The following is a 10,670-nucleotide window of genomic DNA, read 5'->3' on the forward strand; positions in this document are numbered from 1 at the left end:
GTCACTGCCTCACGGGGTACGGCAATCAAAATGTTAGTTTGCTTTATTTAGCTGACATTTGAATGCATCCAAGTAATCCAACAGAAGAGAGTGGTTAAAATAATGGGACGATTAAAGATAAGTAATTTGATTTGTTGGTTTTGATTTGAGATTGAGATCCTTTTGATTAAACAACCAACTAATCAAGTTTTTTGTTATTATGCATGGAGGCATGTGGCAATCCATCAAATTAAAAGCATTGCACAAATTTTAAGAAAGTATCAAAAGACATTTTGTCGTAGATAAAGTGGGTCCTTAATGTTCGCTTTATCGATCCGAAGAAAATGGGGTCTTCTAATTCGCTGGTACCAATATTTGTTGATTTGTCGCAACTTGCAATTTTTGTGTACTGGTGGATTCCCTGGCCATCTGGCCCAGTCCATTGAGTCCAAAATACCTTTCCGATCCAGATTAGGATTTAAGCAGCAAACATACAGTTCTGATTATTAACCCGTACAAAAGCGCTTCAGTGCAGGTCACTACACCGTACTTCTATAATCCATAATTCAACAAAATATTGCGATAAATATCGAGATTTCAACAAAAAATATATAAATATTGGGATATGTTTATATATATAAGACTGCAAATATTAGTATTATTTTAATGATATTGGTGATTTTTGGAGTTATATGGCGATATTTGGAGATATTTTATATATATAACAATTTTATTTAATATTTATCATTATATTTCAATTAATATAAATAACATATCGTGATATATTAAAAAATATCGACAATATCTACGATATTTACATATGAAACAATATAAAATATCTCTAAAGAGAAGAATATATCTACGAAACATATCAAGAAATTGAGTATCGATAAATACTCATATCCCGATATTTTATACTATAGTTTCATGTGTGATAGGTTTACTTTGCAGCTAAACAGTTAAAATTAGGGGTGGCAATAGGTCGGGTTCATGTCGTGTCATAATCGGGTCACGTGTTAGGAGAGCAAATCCAAACCCGACCCAATTACTAATCGTGTCAAGTTTGTCAAACCCAAACCCAACCCGCTTATATAACGAGTGACTCGCTATGCCAACGGGTCAATTTCAAATCAGTTTCGGATTGGATTCACAAGCAATTTGTATGCAAAATATTTAGTATTTCACGATTTTATTTATCAAAGATATGTTTCATTATTCAATTTTCATTAATATGTATTTAAATTATGGATGGTTTTTGAGAATATATATATATATACACGGGCTGGCTAAGTCGACATACTATCTTGACGTACCCAGCCAACCCTTAGATCAAACAAAATCTAATGGCCAGATCTACTTTTAGAAAACCAAACAAATAAAAGAAAATGGGTCACAAATAACAACAGGGCGAAAAAGTCATTTTATATTTTTTTTCGAAAATTAACACCTTTTTCTTTCATTCATCGCGAAATAGAAACCCCATTTTCTCGATCAGGCAAAAATATTCACAAAAAAAAAAATGTGGAGGGGGGAGGGGGCGATTGTGGGTTTCCCAATTTTTATCATCAATGTCACGTTTCCTCTTAAAAATATATGTTGGAGAAGAAGATTAGATCTCTCGAAGTAAAAAAAAAATGAAAGTTAGGAATTTCGATGTCGAAAATCGTCCATTTGGCAGGCATCACAAGTGATTCTCTGGTTGTTTGGTTTAGAAATTGTGAATCTTGATAGGTTGGGGCAGTATAAAAAGAGCGTCTCCTTTTCCTTGAGCAACAACATGGTTGGTTATCTGTAAATTTCACAGATTCTTCTGTTTGAGATGTTGTAGTTTACTCCTCCCCATTTAAGTTGATTCTTTCTGCTCCATCTGCATTTGCTATGAACTGCGAAGAGGTTGCATTAATTCCCCACTACAAGTTCTGTGGAATCATCCGAGAAGCCTATGATGTTATGAGCTGCAGAATGTTCTACAAATGATTTTGGCTCCGAATGCTTTGAATCATAAAGCAGGTTTTGTTGCATAAGGTTCATCATCTTCCCGGTTGCACATACAGAGTTTTTACTCTTTTCAGTAGATTGCATAAAGTTGAGCTGAGCATCAAATGAATTGGTCAAATTGCGAGATTCTAAAGCTATTGTCTTGCTTGATTCTGAAACAGGAAAGCTGACAGCTGCACTTGAGAAAGTTTTAGAAACATTGTCTGCCTTGACTGGAAGCTCCTCAGCATCAGTTATAGGCCATCAATACTAACTGTTGTATTAATGCTACACCAGAATTTCCAGGAAGGGGCTCTAACATGAGATCCAACAGTTGCATCTGCATCAAGATCATGATTTTCTGCTATTGAAAGGGAAGCATCCCTAAAAATGGATTTTTCCCGTTCAGAAATTCTTGAAGCTTCACTCACACACCTGGACGTCAGCAAAGTGTCTTCATCAAATGACAAATGGACAATTATCCCTTCTGCCTCAGGCCTCACTTTATTACTTCTTCCATCTGAATCGCCAACCGCTGCTCCTATCAGATACCCGTCAGGTAGATTATTGGGAGAACCATGTAAACAATGATGCTGATCGTCCGTATTTAAGGGCATAGGCATTGTTCCTACTGGTCATCCATTTCAGTTATGGATCTATGTATCCGGGGTTTCTTTGAGGCAGATCTTATTCCATTCAACTTACACTTCGACTTTGAAAATGAGGGTTTGACCATCAAGTCAGTACTTACAGTGAGCCGTTCTTTCCCTTTCATTGAGATGTGGTTACATGTTTCAAACCGATCCGTTTTTCTTGGCAACATTTCCAAGTTTTCAGTGGGACTAGCACTCACTTCTACTCTCTCACTTCTCGAAGAAGAGACGAACATTCCTAAAAAATTAGGAAGTGTTAGCATACAACCGCCCTGTTGAGAAGAGGTTCTGTGACTATTTGGTGGATTCTGCCTACTCTCAAGTCTCATATGAGAATCTGTGCCATACTCGGTTAGTTGGGACTCATGGAATGTGCTATCTTGGTGTGTTGATTTTGGAGAAAAAACTACATTTGTTCTTCTCTTTTCGTGTTTTGTTTTGTGTAAATACTTAAAAGCTTATATCCAATGTTATAACTACATTTTATCATCAATGTCACAAACCATCCATAATTCAATTACATATCAATGAAAATTGAATAACAAAACATATATTTATCAAATGAATCACTATGAAATCCTTCTCCTTTTAGTCGTTTATCTTAGGTTGTTCAGATAATGAAACTTATCTTAAAACAGGTTATACAGGTCACGGGTTGATGACCCGACCCATTAGACCCGATAACTAATCGGGTCTATTAACGGGTTACTCTGGTTAATATATGTGACCCTAACCCAACCCATTTATTTGACGGGTTCGACAGGTCAACCCTTAAATGACCCAAAAGCCTTTTTTTCCCAACCCAAACCCGCTAATTTCGTGTCGGGTTAGCAGGTCGTGTACAAAATTGTCACCCTGGTTAAAATTGATTTTCAGAACTAATCATTCGAGGAGCGATATGCGATTAATCGGTGATTTAATCATTTATATCGGATTTACATATTTGACATTTTCAAAATATATAATTAACTTGATTTTGTCATAACCAAGATATAACAAAAAATATCAAATTCTCATAATTATATCACATCTAATTAGCTCAATTTTGGAGTACTATAGAATAGAGATGTACGTCAAACACAAAAATTAAGTTAAATATTTAAAAGAATAAGAGGAGAGAGAAGCAATAATATATATTAGAGAGATAATACAATAATTTGTATATTTAACTTTCGATCATTAAGGAGGGGAAATTAAGTAAACTCTTAGTTTTGTGTATTGATTAGGTTCTATTATTATTAATGAGGTTTAAGAACCCAATTTGTTAATTTTACATTTTTTTTAGGTGAGGAATCGATATTTTCAATAGTTTTTTTCCTCGGTTTACTATATTAGTAACGGTTACTAATATTTGAATTTTTTTCACAACACATTTTCAATAATTTTTTTTCTCGGTTTACTAAATATCAGTAACGGTTTCCTTAGAGTGGAACCATAACAGGCTTTACTAAAGGCCAAAAACTGTTACTAATATTTTTTGCAACGCTTAAAATGCGTTGTAAATAAGACGTGGGTAAAGTGTTAGAAATGATTGCAATGGATAAAAAACGTTAGAAGCGAAATTTTCCAACGGTTAGTAACCGTTGCAAACATTATTTGTAACACTTTTCTATGCCTATTTTGTACACAATTTTAAAACATTTGCAATGTTTCTCATTTTTACCAAACTGTTTTTGAACGTTTGTAATTCGTTGATAATATTACCTACGTTTTATAACCATTGCAAAATTGTTAGTTTATTTTTTAAATAAAATTTTAGTTTGTTCCACTTATTTGTTTGTAACGGTTATGAATATTTGTTGATGGGTTGCGGTTATAAAAAAAATTATTTATCATATTTTGTGGTGACCAGCTGAACCTGCAAAATTATGCCCCTCTGGTGCTAAATACAAAAATCGTTCACTATAAAACAAAAGTATACATAGTAAAAAGGACAGCATGCACTTTCATACCATTTTTTACAAGGAAACAATAGTATTATACATAGGATAACAAAAATGAGAGTACAAAACTAATCCAACCATACAAATTCACAATTTTGAGTGATTTTTTAAACCTCGCAAACTTATTGTTGGACTATCACCATAAAAGAAGCTTCCGTACCATTGTCTTAAACAAGAGATAACAACTTGCGAAATTGAAACCCCGACCCATTTTTTCCACAAATGCTCCAAAAAAGGTCTTATTTGTAAAGATAAATAGTCGACCAAAAAGAGGTCATGAAGCAAAAAAGAAGGGGATTAAGACCAATTCAAAAGCTGAATACCAATAATTTAAGGTATAACATGTTGAGGTTAGCAGAAAAGAAAGACTATAGATTAAGATTCTCACCTCTACATCAAAACCCAAATGGAGATGCATCTCAGATTCAAATTGTACGTGGAGTCTTGTCGATCCTGTCCTTGTATGACTTTGGGACGACTTCTTCATTAGGTAATAGCTTCAAGGTGTCCCACATAGAAAATTTTGCTACAAGCAATATAACAATCAAAGGATGTGAATATATAAAACTAAATGAAAACTAACAGTCTAGAGGCATCCCACATTTGCTACAAACATATATATATATATATATATATATATATATATATATATATATATGAAAGCAGGCCAAAATAACGAGACATAAAAAAATAAGACAATGGAATCGATAAAACCTTCTACGAAATAACTACCATTTTATTAAGAACACCAATGGATAGCAATCACTTTTCCAAAATCACTACCATTTTATTAAGAACACCAATGGATAGCAATCACTTTTCCAAAATTGATTACTATCCATTGGTGTTCTTAATAAAATGGTAGTTATTTCGTAGAAGGTTTTATCGATTCCATGGTCACTCAGTTAAATTGAATCATTTAACTGAGTGACCATCCTTCTAACAAAAGGAAAAACGGACACTCAACGGGAAATTGAACACTGACATCAAATTGTGAGAAATCTGTTTAGCTAACCATCAAAGACCATTAATACTGAGTAGTGGAAAATGCTCCCAGGCACCCATGTCAGCCCCCCTTTTTTTCTCTCAAACTGACACATCAGATTTTGCCATAATTCGGCAGAAAAAAAAGAATTCTACGCCCTTTTTTTGCCGAACTCAATTGTTACTAATCCAAAATAGATAAAAACCTCTTTCCATACTCTCTTTTCCCAATCAAAACAAGAGTAAGAGAGAAGATCTTCGTTACCCACGTTCTCTCTGTCAAACAAATTTGTTCTTATCAAATCAAATCAATTCAATCAGTAGTTTTTGTCTTCTCAATAGAAAAAATAAACCCCCCAATCAATTGCTTACCGTCTTTTTTTCATCCTACCAATTTCTCCTTTTTGAATCACTAAGAAGAATAAAGCAATTAATAAGAGGTAAGAAGACTGCTTCTTTAATTACTTATTCTTATTTGATTGATTCTTTCATGTTTGTCAATTGGGAATGCCATTTTTTTTATAGACACAGCTAATGTTCAAGAAGAGAGCAATCTGTTATGTCTCTCTCACATTAATGTCATGGCTTTTCTGTACATGATATGCCAAATACTCCTACTCCCTATCAGACTATATATAACTTATGGGTACTACTTTCGCTTGATACATTTTATATACTGATGTATTTAGAATAATCGTTGTCTATTATAGTGCATTAGCTTCTCATATATGAATCACGCGCACATAAGTAATTTCCATCATTGTTTTTCAAAAATGATATGACTATAGGAAATATTTTTGCTCTTTGATAACATAGATTTTGACTTCTCCTTCATCATGCTAGAAAGAGATTTATATATCTACTCATTTCAGCACTACTTTTGCTTTACTTGATTATAAAGATTGATTTACTAACTGATATTTGTGGATGCTATTAACAGGTATTATTGATCTGAATGTATGTACCGAAGGTTCAAGTATATCTGAACTTAGCGACCATTTAAAGAAACTCAATTTCATGTATAGGCCATGAATCTGAGTCCAAGGTAATTTAACACCGAGGAACAATAGAAGACAACGAAGGGATGTGAACTGCAAGAATATTGTTGATGAACCGAGGGACAGTAATGAAACTCACACTATGTATATGTTTATCAAAGCTATGATTATTGATACTTCTATAGTATTGTGACTGCAGTCTCAGAATGATACGATACTCGATAGTACGTGATACTCACATTTTATTAATTATGAAAGTGCCAGACATTTTTCTAATTCATATGGACAGTTGCATGGATTGTAAAGCCTTTCTTTAATAGAAAGAAATTGGAGACCAAATGTCTAAGTCCCATCACGCATGATCATGACAAGAACACATGAAACGGTGACAAATTATTTATGTATTAGTTGCTGAATGTATAATTTGGCTGACAAAAATTCACTTGGAGTCTGCTATCAAAATTGGGAGTTAGATTGGAAGTTAATCAGGTGTACATAAATCTTTAGTAGAATTTATTAAGATCCAGTTGCATCCCAATTTAGCCACCAAATGTTTTAACATCAAGTAGATGCCAAAGCATGTAGGTCAAATGAAATCTTATTAGTCAATATAGTGTGAAGGTGAAGGGGAAGGTGAAGGAGAAAGGTGAAGGGAGGAGGTGCTTTTTGTTTTAAAAGTTGTCAGTTAGTGACTTAATTCACTGATCAGATTCATGAATATGCTTATATATATATTCCCACAATGCATGGTCAATCAATGATGGCCCGCACACTAAACAGAACACTATCTGGCATAATCCATTACGTCCATGGCCCAGTTATCTTCAGGACTCCAGGTTGGTATTTAACAGAACATATCCTATGAGAGTAGCAGCAATTGATCTAGCTTGGAAACTTAATTAAGAGTTGAAAATCCTTTTTCCTCTGAGACTGACACATCAGATTTTACGATAATTTGGCAGAAAAAAAGGAATTCTATGCCCTTTTTTGCCGAACTCAATTGTTCCTAACCCAAAATAGATAAAAACCTCTTTCCATACTCTCTTTTCCCAATCAAAATAAGAGTCAGAGAGAAGATCTTCGTTACCCACGTTCTCTCTGTCAAACAAATTTGTTCTTATCAAATCAAATCAAATCAATCAATAGTTTTTGTCTTCTCAACAGAAAAAATAAACCCCCCAATCAATTGCTTACCATTTTTTTTACATCCTACCAATTTCTCCTTTTTGAATCACTAAGAAGAAGAAAACAATTAATAAAAGGTAAGAAGACTGCTTCTTTAATTACTTATTCTTATTTGATTGATTCTTTCATGTTTGTCAATTGGGAATGTCATTTTTTTATAGACACAGCTAATGTTCAATAAGAGAGCAATCTGTTAGGTTTGGATTTCCCTCTAGAGAAGCAAGTGACCAAGTTAAATCAAGGTAGTGCAGTGGAAGGCAAAGTATGATCCTAATAATCAGAAGAATTATGGAATTATTGAACATGAAGAAGATAGTCCTTCGGTTAAGGATGTTGAAGAGGATAAGGAAGAATTTGACCTTATGCGAGGAGTTGATGATGACGACGATGAGGGTGACTTTGAAGATGATAAGGATGCGGAGCTGCTTGAGAAGCTTAGTGCCATTGATAAGAACCTTGAAGATAAGTTGGCTCTACTAGATCACACGTTTGGAAGGAAGGTAAGTGTGCACGTCTTTGTGTTGTGGGTGTAAAGGTGTGATATGATTTTCCCTTACAAACAGTCTCTGGGGGACTGGGATAGATTATTGGATGAGACCGAGTTCGACTAGAGCGAACTGCCTACGTATCTTCCTCTGGGTTCTATGGGGCAGAGTAGAATCAGGTCTGGCGTAGTTCATAGGAGAGGTATTTATAGAGATTGAGAGTGTATCCTTGCTCTCCACGTGTAAAGGATGTCCTAAACGAGGGGTGGAGATTAGGATAGCACGTGAGAACTGTTCTCATAGGTCTGCTGTAATGATGTGGAGTGGCAAATGTACAAAATAGCTTGCGGCCGTGACCGATGGTATCGACGGTCAAGATATGTACAAGTACCCTTTAGTCATGATTGCTTATGGATAGGGGGTCTGTGTCACTTCCTAGCGTAGTTCGCATGATATTGCGATCTGTATGTAGCGTTCTACTGGTTCATGGATGCGACCTGTATCCATAGGTCGATGTGTTATTTCCACCACGTTAGGCGCGTGCTGGATAGAGAATATCACTCCCCTACACAGCCCCCTCTCAGTAGGTTGTGAGAACGACCTGCTGAGAGAGATCGGTAGCGCGCGTGGAGTATGTGAGAGGTGGAAATCTCCAACGACCTATGAGGAATGGCTCGTGTTAACCATGAGAGCTAGTGGGTGCGAACGTTTGACGCGTGTGCAGCACGTGACAGGATCTAAGCAGTTGTAGAGAAGAAAATGTGGCGCCCCGTTTTTTCGGGATGTGAAAAGACAGGACAGTTGGTTGGAAGTCGTGGGCAGCTAGGGCTAGGGTGTAATCATGATGCCTTGGAAACTGGAGGGGCGGTTGCTCAAAAATCTTACTTGCTCTGCTAATACTTCATTTGGCTGCTTCGCCTGGTAGACAGAACTTCATTACCGCATCATCCTTCAGGTTAGTTCTCTGCCATTTTTTAACCTCTTCTTCTTGTTTGGTGCTAAACCTCTGTGCTAGAGTTGTTAGGATACCCTGTTAGATACTAGTAGCTAGATTTGTTAGGTTTAGAAGAGAAAATGTCGGACTCCGATGATACTCGATCTAATGAAGTTCGCGAAGTTTCTCTTGGGATGACGGATAGCGAATGATGAAAGAAAGGCGAATTTGTGTGAGATGGTTGAGAGTGATAATGAAGGCGAGGCGGCTGAGGGGGCTAGCAGTGAGGAAGATGTGGCTCGATCTGCGTCTGTAGCTGCTGAGGCTAGCACTTCAGGTCGCGGTGAGGGTCGCCGCCTTCGAAATGCCCCTTCTGGGTGGATAAACGAGCTTTGAGGGCGTTCCCATATCTGAGAAAGAAATATGGGATAACCATAAGCAATCTGGAGATCCATGAGCCTGAGCGGAACGCTTTGGTTTTTAGTGATAGGTACACCCCACCAAATCATGGGGTAATCATTTGTGAGGGACAGCAGAGGGCTTATGGCGATACACCGCTCTCCAAGCTGGTTTGCGAGTTCCTGAACCGTTGTGGCAAGGCTCCTGTTCAGTTTGTGGGGAACACGTGGCGATTATTTAAGGTTTTTGACCTCTTGAACGCCAGTGGTGAGTACCGAATCGAGGTCGCTGATGTGATCGAGCACTACCTCGTGAAGCGATCTAGGTCGCTGAACTTTAGCCTGCAAACGCGGGCGACGCTGTCGGGCGTTCTGGATGGTAAGAGTAATGAGTCGTGGGACAAACGACCTCTGCTGTTTGTAGGACGCTACTGTGCTAGCGGGTTCAGTGTGAACCATAAAATATGCAACTTTACTAGTGGGTAGCACCGCGTTGCCTGATTAGGTTAATTTGGTTTTGTTGAACTTTTACTGAAAATGTTGTTTTGTTGCCTATGCAGATATCCGCCTGAAAAAGGAGTCAAGTCGACAAGTGATCGAGAAGTTCGCTTGCTTGTCGCGAGACGAAAAACAGGCTAAGCTACCAGAAGTTGCGCATTTCTTTGAAGAGCACGGAGGACCTGCCATCCGGGAAAAAAGAGTAGAACAGAAGGCCCGAGCGCGGGGTAACTTGAGTGGGAATACGTCGAAGAAAGCTGTGATGGAGAAGCGTAAGAGCGATCCGGTGACGCGGGAAGACAGGCAACGGGGCCGTACTAGGGTGAAGCGACCCGTTGGAAGTGCTGGGGCTTCTGGGTCTGGAGCAGGGAAGGGGCGAGAGGAGCGACACTCTCTTTGACATCCCAGAGTATCGACCTGCGAAGGCTGCTCGGGTGGCTGAGACCGCACTGGGTGGTGAAGTGCGAACTGGGGGAAGGGCGGCTCGCAACCCGAGGGCGAGGCCGATGCCCGACTTCAGCGTCCTAGGTGAGGACGCCCCTGAGGTTGCCCCGGAGGTCGCTCGACCTAGGGTTGTTGGAGATCCCTCTGGCAAGATGAAGGGAAAGGTTGGCGCAAGAGAGATCGGCGGTAAGG

The 10,670-nt window shown here is 37.8% G+C and overlaps 1 long non-coding RNA gene across 1 annotated transcript; it reads left to right on the plus strand.

Annotated features, from left to right (window-relative positions):
• Positions 1–1,400: 1,400 nt before the first annotated feature.
• On the plus strand, positions 1,401–3,102 carry LOC147518668 (uncharacterized). The gene is made up of 2 exons (XR_015211855.1): positions 1,401–2,020; positions 2,055–3,102. It is a non-coding gene; the product is annotated as an uncharacterized LOC147518668 (long non-coding RNA).
• The last annotated feature ends 7,568 nt before the right edge of the window (positions 3,103–10,670 follow it).

The sequence above is a fragment of the Coptis chinensis genome, chromosome 2 (assembly GCF_015680905.1).
Source record: "Coptis chinensis isolate HL-2020 chromosome 2, ASM1568090v1, whole genome shotgun sequence".
In the NCBI taxonomy this organism is placed as follows: Eukaryota; Viridiplantae; Streptophyta; class Magnoliopsida; order Ranunculales; family Ranunculaceae; genus Coptis; species Coptis chinensis.